We start from the raw sequence: 12,789 nt of genomic DNA on the forward strand, positions 1-12,789 counted from the left end.
TAAGAAGAATGATGATATATAGAATGGAAATACATTATGAACAGGGCGAGGTTTTGAGTTTGAAAACTGAGCTAGTGTGACTGTGAAAGGTAGTAGCTGATGTGGGAGGGGAGGGTGTGAGTGTTTTCAAGCATACTTACCTGGCAGGGGTGAAACCATGATCAAGAAGGTGGTTCGCCCAGGACGAGGCTATCCCATTGCACTTCGGGTGTGCTGACGCCTGCGATGTCTCCAAATGCGGGATACTCGACTGCAAAATTTGTGGTAGTGGGGGACTGCGTTCGCGCTCTCCCCTGGTTTTTAACTCTAAAAATAGACTATGCGTTTCCTCAGCAGCTCAGTTATGTACAACGATGCATTGTCCAACACCGTCTTTCTCATCTATGTATTCAGGTCGTCTTTCTACCTCCTCCCCCAAATATAGCCTACCCATCATTGTCCACCGCGTCCCTTCTCAATGGACAACTATGTTTCCCTGCACGCTTTGTTAAACCGCATGAAAATTACCCCACAACTACATTTTCCACCAACAATCCGCACTTACAGTGTCCCACACCCCACCCAATTCTCCCCCTCACATTTAATTTTGTGCTCTGTAAATCCCACCAAACATGTTTCCTCCCACCATTTGCCCACTCGCCGGACTCTTTGCATCTCCCCTGTACCACGCTGAATACTTGTTCCGTAGCCTTGTATGCCGTGCCGTTTCTAGTGTTCATCTAAATGCTTCTTAAATGTTGAGGGTTCCGCCTCTACCACCCTTTCAGGCAATGAGTTCCACATTTACAACCACCCTCTGGGTGAAAAAGAATTGTCCTCAAATACCCTCTAAATCTCCAGCCCTTTACCTTAAATCGGTGGACCCTGGTTATTGACCCTCCTCCAAAGGGAAAATGTTTCTTCCTATCTACCCTAGTCATGTCCCTCATAATTTTGTACACATTGATCAGGTCCCCCCTCAGCCTTCTCTGCTCTAAGAAGAACAGACCCAGCCTCACTAGCCTCTCTTCATAGTTGAAACACTCCAGCCCAGGAAACATCCTGATGAATTTTCTCTGCACCCACTCTAGTGCAATCATATCCTTCCTGTAATATGGTGTCCAGAACTGCACACAGCACTCCAGCTGTGGCCTAACCAGTGTTCTTTACAGTTCCAACATAACCTTCCTGCTCTTATATTATATGCATTTCTAGTAAAGACAAGCATTCCCTTTTAACCTCCTATCTACCTATCCTACTGCCTTCAATCATTTGCACACACAAGTTCCCTCTGTACATCTTAGCGTCCCACTGTTTATTGTGTGGTCTCTTGTTTTGTCAGCCCTCCCAAAATGCATCACCTCACACATTTGGAATGCTAACTGCAAGCTCTCCATTCATCCCCAAATAATAACTGTCTGTTTACTTCTCTTTAGTTCCGGCCGTGTGCTCCACACAGTGGCACCCACTGCAATTCTTTGGGGAGTGACATGCAAAGCAATCCACTCCAAATGTCCTGAGTGTGTGTGTGGGGGGGGGGGGGGGGGGATTTGCGAAATCTCACCATCCAGAGGAGGTGTGGGGAATCTATCCCAAGAAGAAAACAACAGCTCCAAATGTTCAGTTCCCAGTGCAAATCATGGATACTGGCAGCAGGGATACTTGAGTTCCGTTTTAAGGTGCACAAGACCAGCTCTCACAGGGTTTTATTGATACCCTTGGATTCTAAATTTAGCTGTGATTTTCCCTTCTGGTGGGCAGCACCAGAGGCGGGCGGGAAGGGGAGGGGGAGGGGGTTAGATCCGGTCTGTTTGTGCTTCTTCATCCGGCCCGCGGTGATTTTTTCAAGAGCAAACTATCAGGTTCGGAGCAAGAAAGTCCAGGCAGATGTATCGTCCCGTTGTCTTCTCAGTGGAGTGAGTCAGGTTGACAACTAAGGGAACAGCCCCACCAGCAGGCGATTATCCGTATTGCAGACAATTTTCCAGGAGATCTGGTCATTTCCATTTCAGGCAATATGTAAATATGAAGAGACTCTCTCAAACAAACAGCTTTCGATCTTTGGCTATAAGGATATGCAAGTTTGTAGTTTTAAGAAGAATGATGATATATAGAATGGAAATACATTATGAACAGGGCGAGGTTTTGAGTTTGAAAACTGAGCTAGTGTGACTGTGAAAGGTAGTAGCTGATGTGGGAGGGGAGGGTGTGAGTGTTTTCAAGCATACTTACCTGGCAGGGGTGAAACCATGATCAAGAAGGTGGTTCGCCCAGGACGAGGCTATCCCATTGCACTTCGGGTGTGCTGACGCCTGCGATGTCCCCAAATGCGGGATACTCGACTGCAAAATTTGTGGTAGTGGGGGACTGCGTTCGCGCTCTCCCCTGGTTTTTAACTCTAAAAATAGACTATGTGTTTCCTCAGCAGCTCAGTTATGTACAACGATGCATTGTCCAACATCGTCTTTCTCATCTATGTATTCAGGTCGTCTTTCTACCCCCTCCCCCAAATATAGCCTACCCATCATTGTCCACCGCTTCCCTTCTCAATGGACAACTATGTTTCCCTGCACGCTTTGTTAAACCGCATGAAAATTACCCCACAACTACATTTTCCACCAACAATCCGCACTTACAGTGTCCCACACCCCACCCAATTCTCCCCCTCACATTTAATTTTGTGCTCTGTAAATCCCACCAAACATGTTTCCTCCCACCATTTGCCCACTCGCCGGACTCTTTGCAGCGCCCCTGTACCACGCTGGATACTTGTTCCGTAGCCTTGTATGCCGTGCCGTTTCTAGTGTTCATCTAAATGCTTCTTAAATGTTGAGGGTTCCGCCTCTACCACCCTTTCAGGCAATGAGTTCCACATTTACAACCACCCTCTGGGTGAAAAAGAATTGTCCTCAAATACCCTCTAAATCTCCAGCCCTTTACCTTAAATCGGTGGACCCTGGTTATTGACCCTCCTCCAAAGGGAAAATGTTTCTTCCTATCTACCCTAGTCATGTCCCTCATAATTTTGTACACATTGATCAGGTCCCCCCTCAGCCTTCTCTGCTCTAAGAAGAACAGACCCAGCCTCACTAGCCTCTCTTCATAGTTGAAACACTCCAGCCCAGGAAACATCCTGATGAATTTTCTCTGCACCCACTCTAGTGCAATCATATCCTTCCTGTAATATGGTGTCCAGAACTGCACACAGCACTCCAGCTGTGGCCTAACCAGTGTTCTTTACAGTTCCAACATAACCTTCCTGCTCTTATATTATATGCATTTCTAGTAAAGACAAGCATTCCCTTTTAACCTCCTATCTACCTATCCTACTGCCTTCAATCATTTGCACACACAAGTTCCCTCTGTACATCTTAGCGTCCCACTGTTTATTGTGTGGTCTCTTGTTTTGTCAGCCCTCCCAAAATGCATCACCTCACACATTTGGAATGCTAACTGCAAGCTCTCCATTCAGCCCCAAATAATAACTGTCTGTTTACTTCTCTTTACTTCCGGCCGTGTGCTCCACACAGTGGCACCCACTGCAATTCTTTGGGGAGTGACATGCAAAGCAATCCACTCCAAATGTCCTGAGTGTGTGTGTGGGGGGGGGGGGGGGGGGGGATTTGCGAAATCTCACCATCCAGAGGAGGTGTGGGGAATCTATCCCAAGAAGAAAACAACAGCTCCAAATGTTCAGTTCCCAGTGCAAATCATGGATACTGGCAGCAGGGATACTTGAGTTCCGTTTTAAGGTGCACAAGACCAGCTCTCACAGGGTTTTATTGATACCCTTGGATTCTAAATTTAGCTGTGATTTTCCCTTCTGGTGGGCAGCACCAGAGGCGGGCGGGAAGGGGAGGGGGAGGGGGTTAGATCCGGTCTGTTTGTGCTTCTTCATCCGGCCCGCGGTGATTTTTTCAAGAGCAAACTATCAGGTTCGGAGCAAGAAAGTCCAGGCAGATGTATCGTCCCGTTGTCTTCTCAGTGGAGTGAGTCAGGTTGACAACTAAGGGAACAGCCCCACCAGCAGGCGATTATCCGTATTGCAGACAATTTTCCAGGAGGGCTAGTCCTTTCCTTTTTCGGGCAATATGTAAATATAAAGAGACTCTCTCAAACAAAGTTTTCGGTCTTTGGCTTGACGGATATGCAAGTCTGTAGTTTTATGAAGAATGATGATGTATAGAATGGAAATACATTATGAACAGGGTGAGGTTCTGAGTTTGAAAACTCAGTTAGTGTGACTGTGAACGGTAGTAGATGATGTAGGAGGGGAGGGTTTGAGAATTTTCAGGCATACTTGTCTGGCAGAGGTTAAACCATGATCAAGAAGGTGGTTTGCCCAGGACGAGGTTAGCCCATTGCACTTCGGGTGTGCTGACGCCTGCGATGCCTCCAAATGCGGGATGCCCGACAGCAAAATTTGTGATATTGAGGGGCTGTGTTTGTGCTCTCCCATGAATTACAAATCAAAAATAAAATTGTCCGAATAACTGAATGCTGCACCATGTTTCTTCTTGTTCTGAATTGTTCACAGTAAGAAGTCTTACAACACCAGGTTGAAATCCAACAGGTTTGTTTCAAACACGAGCTTTCGGAGCACGGCTCCTTCTTCAGGTGAATGGAAAGGCTTGTTCCAGAAATGTTTATATAGACACAGTCAGAGATGCCCCGGAATGCGAGCACCTGCAGGCAATCAAATCATCAAAGATGCAGAGAGAGAGGTCTGCTTTTTTGCATCTTTGTAGAAACTGAATGTCAGTGTCTATATGCGCGATCTTCCTTCCATAATAAGGTCAGTTGTGGGAATGTTCAATAATGATTGCAGGCTGTTCAGCGCCATTCACGGATACTCAGACACAGAAGCAGCCCACTTGCATCTGCAGCAAGTCCTAGGATCGTAGAATCACAACACAGAAGGAGGCCATTCGGCCCACTTATTCATGCCAACATGAAGACCCCTGGGTGCCATTCTTACTGCACCCAATCCCTAGCCCTGTAGTTTAGAGCACTATATCTGCAGATCCATGTGCATTTAAGCACCAGTCTTATTTTTGGCGTGGACATGACTACATTGTACATTTATGATCTCTCCGTTCAGTGCTTCCTACTGGGCTTCCACAGACCTATCCTCCAGCAATGCTCGAGATTGGACCTCTGCCATCCCATTTCGTTTCTATTCAATTTGGCTTGCTCCACGCAAGTGCAAGGCAATGACAATCTTCAATAAGAGAGAATCTAACCATCGACCCCCCAACATTCAACTGCATTACCATCACTGAATCCCCCACCCTCAACATTTTGGGGTTCTAACATCCATTGACAAGTAACTGCACAAGACTAGCCATATAAATAATGTGGCTTCAAGAGCAGGACACGGTGGCACTGCTGCCTCATAGCACCCGGGATCCCGTTTCAAATATGGCTTTCGAAGACTGCCTGTATAGAGTTTGCACTTTCTCCCGGTGTCTCTTGTTTCCTCTCACAGTCCAATGGTATGCAGGTTAGGTGGATTGTCCTTTAGTGTCCAAGCAAGTGTAGGTTAGGGGGGATAGGTCGGAGGAGTGGACGTGGTGCTTTTTCCAAGGGTCGCTACGGTTCAATTGCCCAAATGGCCTTTTCTTTCGCTGTATGAATGTTATGGTTCTATGGGCCTTAGAGCAGGTCAGAGGCTGTGGCGGCTAACTCACTTCCTGACTCCCTATTGCCTATCCATCACAAGTCTGGAATATGACGGAACACTCCCCGCTTGCCTGGATGAGTGCTGATCCAGCACTGGTTAAAAGCTCAACTCCATCCAGAAGAAAGCAGACTCCTCTATTGGCATCCTTTCCACATACATTCACTCCATCCATCACCGATGCACAGCAGCAACAGTATGTGTCATCTACAAGGTGCACTGCAGGGACTCACCACATCTGGCTGGGCAGCACCTTCTAAACTCACGACCACAATGGCAGCAGATACATGGGAACACCACCACTGGGAAATTCCCCTCCAAGTCACCCACCATCCTGATTTGGAAATATATCCTTCACTGTCGCTGGGTCAATATCTTGGAATTCCCTGTGGGAGCAACTGCAAAACATGGACTACCATGATCCAAGAGGGCTGTCCGACAGCTATTTAGGGATGAGCAATAAATGCTGGCCTTGCCAGCCAAGCCCACACATCCCATGAACGGATTGTTTTGAAATCAGCAATGTGTTGGCAGGTACATCGTGACTCCCCCTTGTCTTGTCAGTGGAGTGAGTCAGCGTGAGAGCTAAGGGAACAGCCCCACCACTGGCGATTATCCGAATTCCGGACAACCCTGTAGGAGGACGGTCCATTGCCTTTTCAGGGCAGCATGCAAATTAAAACAGAGACTCTCGGAAGTAAAGAACGTTTGTTCTGTAGCTAGAGGGATATGTAAGTATGGAATGCAGTAAGAAGTCTTACAACACCAGGTTAAAGTCCAACAGGTTTGTTTCAAACACGAGCTTTCGGAGCACGGCTCCTTCTTCAGGTGATTCACCTGAAGAAGGAGCCGTGCTCCGAAAGCTCGTGTTTGAAACAAACCTGTTGGACTTTAACCTGGTGTTGTAAGACTTCTTACTGTGCTCACCCCAGTCCAACGCCGGCATCTCCACATCATGGCTACCATTGACACCGCAAACTGCCGGCTCAAAGTGGAGAGGATCTCCAGGAAGATCGCGCATATAGACACTGACATTCAGTTTCTACAAAGATGCAAAAAAGCAGACCTCTCTCTCTGCATCTTTGATGATTTGATTGCCTGCAGGTGCTCGCATTCCGGGGCATCTCTGACTGTGTCCATATAAACATTTCTGGAACAAGCCTTTCCATTCACCTGAAGAAGGAGCCGTGCTCCGAAAGCTCGTGTTTGAAACAAACCTGTTGGACTTTAACCTGGTGTTGTAAGACTTCTTACTGTGCTCACCCCAGTCCAACGCCGGCATCTCCACATCATGGCTACCATTGACACCGCAAACTGCCGGCTCTAAGTGGAGAGGATCTCCAGGAAGATCGCGCATATAGACACTGACATTCAGTTTCTACAAAGATGCAAAAAAGCAGACCTCTCTCTCTGCATCTTTGATGATTTGATTGCCTGCAGGTGCTCGCATTCCGGGGCATCTCTGACTGTGTCTATATAAACATTTCTGGAACAAGCCTTTCCATTCACCTGAAGAAGGAGCCGTGCTCCGAAAGCTCGTGTTTGAAACAAACCTGTTGGACTTTAACCTGGTGTTGTAAGACTTCTTACTGTGCTCACCCCAGTCCAACGCCGGCATCTCCACATCATGGCTACCATTGACACCGCAAACTGCCGGCTCAAAGTGGAGAGGATCTCCAGGAAGATCGCGCATATAGACACTGACATTCAGTTTCTACAAAGATGCAAAAAAGCAGACCTCTCTCTCTGCATCTTTGATGATTTGATTGCCTGCAGGTGCTCGCATTCCGGGGCATCTCTGACTGTGTCTATATAAACATTTCTGGAACAAGCCTTTCCATTCACCTGAAGAAGGAGCCGTGCTCCGAAAGCTCGTGTTTGAAACAAACCTGTTGGACTTTAACCTGGTGTTGTAAGACTTCTTACTGTGCTCACCCCAGTCCAACGCCGGCATCTCCACATCATGAATTGTTCACGACAGTGCTCCTCGTGTGTGTACTTAGGTCATCTTTCCTCCCATCAATATATCCCACCTCTTATTGTCCTCCCATTGTCAATAGAATTATTTCTGCACACACTTTATTAAACTGCTGAAAATCACCCACAACTACATTTCTCCCCAACAGTCCTCATTTAAAATGAACCCTCACCCCACCCAATTCTCTCCCTCACATTTTATTTTGATCTCTGCAAATCCCACCAACCATCTTTCCTCCCGTAATTTGCCCACTCCCCAGACTCCTTCTAGCACCCTGCTATCACGCTGCAAAAATACAAATTCACATCATCAATTAGCTATTAACTAATTTAACAGTTAGCAACGCCAGCCAAAGGACAAATCACCTATCAACCCGGTGAAGCTACAACAAACAATTAGTTAGTTGCAAGTCAAACAACATAAGCAGCATGTGTTAGACTGAGCTCAGCGATGCCACAACCAACCGATCACATCAAAGCTCTGCAATCCTGCCACATCCAGTCCTCAATGGTTGTGGACAATTAAACAACTCACTGAGGGGGGGGGGTGGAGATAAGGGGGGGGGGGGTTAAGGAGGGGGGTGGGGGTAATGGGTGGGGTAGGGGGGTTGGCGCCAGAAATATTCTCAGCCTCAAAGATGGTAGAGTCCAGCACATCTGCACCAAAGATTAAGCTGAAGTATTGGCAATAATCTTCAGCCAGAAGTGCAGATTGGATGATCCATCTCCATAGATCCGCAGCAGCACAATTCCAGTCTTCAGCCAATTCGATTCATTCCAGGTGATATCAGCTGAACGTACTGGATACAGGAAAGGCTCTGGCCCTGACATTCCGGCAATCAAACTGAAAATCTGTGCTCCAGAACCTGATAACCCCTAGCCTGGCTGATCCAGTGCAGCTGCAACACTGATATCTATCTGGCAATGTGGAAAATTACCCAGGAATTTCCTGTAAAAAGGCAGGGCAAATCCAAACTGGACAATTCCCCCCCCCCCCCCCCCCCTTATCAGTATAGACTCAATCATCAATAAAGTCATAGAAGGAGTCAATAGCAGTACTATCAAGCGGCACTTACTCAGCAATAACCTGCTCACCGACTCTCAATTTGGGCTCCACCAGCCAGGGTCACTCAGTTCCTGACCTCATTACAGCCTTGGTTCAATAATGGTCAGTGCAAAAACTGCAGGAATTCTATGTTCTGAGCCTGGGAATTGTGTAACACACATCCTGACTTCCCATGGACTGTCCACCATCTACATGTCATGACATGCTATCGGCTTATCTGGATGAATGCAGCTCCAGCAACCGTCAATATGTTTGACACTGTCCAGGACGAAGCAACCCGCTTGACTGGGATGCTATCTACCACTTTAAACATTCAGCCACGTTAATTCCGTCGCTACCTGGGCAGGTCAAAGGCCAGGAATCCTACCGTGGGTAACTCACCTCCTGAACCCCCAAAGCCTGTCCACCATCTACAAGGCACAAGTCAGGAGTGTAACAGATTACTCTCCACTTGCCTGGATGAGTGCAGCTCAAAGAGCACTCAAGAAGCCCGACACCAGCCAGGACAAAGCAGTCCGCTTGATTGTTCCTCCTTTCACAAACATTCAAACCCTCCATCACCGACGAACATGCAGCCTTGCATACCATCTGCAAGATGCACAACAGTAACTCACCAAGGTTCCTTAGACAGTAGCTTCCAAACCCACCACCATGACCATCTGGAAGGACAAGAGCAGCAGATACCTGGGAACCCCACCACCTGGAAGTTCCCCTCCAAGCCACTAATCAGCCTGATTTGGAAATATATCACCGTTCCTCCGCTGCCGCTGGTGAAAATCCTGGAACTCCCTCCCTAACAGCACAGTGGGTATACCTACACCTCAAGGACTGCAGCGGTTCAAGAAAGCAACTCACCACCACCTTCTGAAGATCAACTAGGGATGGGTAATAAATACCAAACCAGTGATGGCCACATCCTGTAAATGAATTTTTAAACACCCTCGGACTCCATGGTTCCCATAGTGCCTTTCAGATTTTAGCAAAAGTATGGAGGGAGATATTTCTTCTTCTTTTCCCTCTATTTAGCTAATCATTTTAGATGTATTAAATCTGGTGACCATCGCACTTGCCAGATGAAATATTTTCTTCCTATTTTCTCCATCCAACCCCTACATAATTTTGCATGTCTGTTAGCTCTCAGCTTAACTGCCTCAATGTAACTGAGGTCCCGAATCCCTTGGTATTATCCTGGTCACCCCGGATATTATACTGATATATCATAATATCCTGCAGGAGGAGGCCACTTGGCCCATCGAGTCTGCACCAACCCTCTGAAAAAGCATCCTACCTAGGCCCACTCCCCCAACCCATCACTGTAACCCATAACCGCACCTAGTTTGTGCACCTTTGGACACTGAGGGACAATTGATAATGGCCAATCCACCTAACCCGCACATCTTTGGGCTGTGGGAGGAAACTAGAGCACCCAGAGGGCATAAGATCATGAGACACCGGAGCAGAATGAGGCCACTCGGCCCATCGAGTCTGCTCCGCCATTCAATCATGGCTGATATTTTCTCATCCCCATTCTCTTGCCTTCGCCCCATAACCCCTGATCCCCTTATTAATCAAAAACTTATCTATCTCTGTCTTCGAGACACTCAGTGATTTGGCCTCGACAGCCTTCTGCGGCAAAGAGTTCTACAGATTCACCACCCTCTGGCTGAAGAAATTCTCCTCATCTCTGTTTTAAAGGATCATGCCCAAAGTGACATGGGGAGAACATGCAAACTCCACACTGACAGTCACCCAAGGCCGGAATTGTACCCGGGTAGCTGGCGCAGTGAGGCAGCAGTATATGTTGTATAAAGATGGTTCTGAGTTATCACCCTTAAAAATGCCAAGATGAAGCTGACCCCTGAAGCTTTCCCCTGTAGCCATTTGGGGTGGCCACTGACAACTAGGGACAGAGAAACTCGCAAAGCCTAGCGGGTAAAATGGACAAGCCAAGTCTCAGGCAGGCTCAGAGCCTGAAAATGTATATTTGCAACCAAGAAGTCCAGACGGTATCGAAACTCTGAACAATTAGCATTTTGATGGGCCGATTAGCATTGGATGGCCCATCTCCACCAGAACAAAGGACTGGTACTCGACAGACCGGTACAGTCCCAGACATTTTAGCGCCACTCCCTGTTCAGGGGACCCGTAAACAACGGGGTTGAGTGACTGCTTGAGACATGCCCAGCCATCCAGACCCCGCCCACTTATTTTTTATTTTTTTTTATTTTTTTTAAAATTTAGATTACCCAATTATTTTTTCCAATTGAGGGACAATTTAGTGTGGCCAATCCACCTACTCTGCACATTTTTGGGTTGTGGGGGTGAAACCCACGCAGACACGGGGAGAATGTGCAAACTCCACACAGACAGCGACCCAGAGCCGGGATCGAACCTGGGACCTCAGCGCCGTGAGGCAGCTGTGCTAACCACTAGGCTACCGTGCTGCCCTCCCCCGCCCACTAATTGGTTAGGAATCGAACAGTGATCAGGGATCACCCAATTAGTGGGGCCCAAAGTGAAGGACCGCCAAAAAGAGCGCGAAAACCCCTAAGTATAAGAAGGGTTCACCATATGTTCGTCCTCTCTTGGGCCTGGTGCCCCGTTCGCGATCATTTCCAATTGCAGCAATACCAGAAGCAAGTCCAAGTTCAATGCTCACTACCAGATGGAGGAGCCTAGCGGAGCAGCAGTTACTCCTTCAGACTCGATAGATCCAGAATTGAACAGCGTCACTATCCCTCTGACCTAATCCGGATGCCCGAAGTTAAGTACAGGTTGTCTTAGTCGATAGGTGTAGTTGACTAGTAATGTTTATGTTGCATGACTAATTGTGTGCGAATAAAGTACCCTTGACCTTGAACTAACTAACACTTTGATTGATAGCCGGTTGAACCTTGTGGTGGTATCATTTGATAGCTGGCGACTCTGAGCATTAGAACATAGATATCAAAAGAAAGGAAGGCAAACTCACTGATTGCCATAATTGGAACAGAGCCACGGAAAAGACAGAGTAAAAGAAAAAGGTACAACATCCCGCCATCCAACTGTATCGCTGGCATGGAATGTACATTGTAGACATAGACATCTGAAGTTTGAGGTATCTCAGAAAGCAACATGCTGCGTGGGGAGAAAAGTTACATTTTATTGCACTCCCTACAATTTTCAATTGGAAATGGTCTCAGGTGACCTTTTTCAAATTTATGCAGAAACAATATTTGGGGTGGGGTGGGGTGGGGTGGGGGGGGGGGAGATTCGATCCAGGCAGTCCACATCCTAGTGGCCCACAGGCTAGTTTAACAGGAACCTAGGAAAATGAGCAGGCCATTCAACCCATCTGCCATTTACTGTGATCATGCCTTTTACACCACATGCCCCTTTAGGTTATTGTTGATCAAAAACCTCTCAATCACTGCTTTAGACATTCTCAATTAATGAACACCTACCACCCTCTGGGGTGGAGAATTCCAAAGACTCACATCCCTCTGTGAATGGATATTTCTCGTCATCTTGGTCCTAACTGGCATTTCCCCTTATTTTGAAATTGTGCCCTCTGGTTCCAGAATCCCCGAGGGAAACCATTTCCCTGCCTCTACCCTCTCTATTCCTTAAAGCACTGTGTAGGTTTCAATGAGATCACCTCTCATTCTCCGGAGGGAATACAGGGCCAGTTAGCCAATCTCTCTTTATAAGACAGTCCCGCCATCCCCAAACTAGTCTCGTGAATCTTCGTTGCGCTCCTTCTGTGAAAATAATATCCTTACTAGGGTAAGGGGATCAAAACTGTACGCAGTGCACCAGGTGAGGTCCAACCAAACTCCTATACAATTGAAGCAACACCTCATTGCCCATGTACTTAAATGCTCTTGCAATAAAGGCTACCACCCCATTAGCCTACCTAATAGCTTTCTGAACCTGCATGTTAGACCTCAGTGGCTTCTGGTCAAGGACAGCCAGGTCCCTTTGTAATTTCTAATTTTTTACCACTGAGGTAACACTGCATATCTGTTGCTGCTGCTGCCGGCGTGGATTACCTTGTATTTTCTCACTGTGCAACCTGGCCTCCGTATGGCTTTGTCTATTCCCTTCC

At 47.2% G+C, this 12,789-nt stretch overlaps 3 non-coding genes across 3 annotated transcripts; all 3 read left to right on the forward strand.

The window, feature by feature from the left end:
- The first annotated feature begins 132 nt into the window (after positions 1-132).
- On the forward strand, positions 133-296 carry LOC119976819. The gene has a single exon (XR_005462999.1). It is a non-coding gene; the product is annotated as a U1 spliceosomal RNA (small nuclear RNA).
- Positions 297-2,203: 1,907 nt separating this feature from the next.
- LOC119976916 lies at positions 2,204-2,367 on the forward strand. The gene has a single exon (XR_005463072.1). It is a non-coding gene; the product is annotated as a U1 spliceosomal RNA (small nuclear RNA).
- A 1,908-nt stretch (positions 2,368-4,275) lies between these two features.
- Positions 4,276-4,439, forward strand: LOC119976843. Its single transcript, XR_005463022.1, has one exon. It is a non-coding gene; the product is annotated as a U1 spliceosomal RNA (small nuclear RNA).
- The last annotated feature ends 8,350 nt before the right edge of the window (positions 4,440-12,789 follow it).

Source organism: Scyliorhinus canicula, chromosome 13 (genome assembly GCF_902713615.1).
Source record: "Scyliorhinus canicula chromosome 13, sScyCan1.1, whole genome shotgun sequence".
Classification (NCBI taxonomy): domain Eukaryota; kingdom Metazoa; phylum Chordata; class Chondrichthyes; order Carcharhiniformes; family Scyliorhinidae; genus Scyliorhinus; species Scyliorhinus canicula.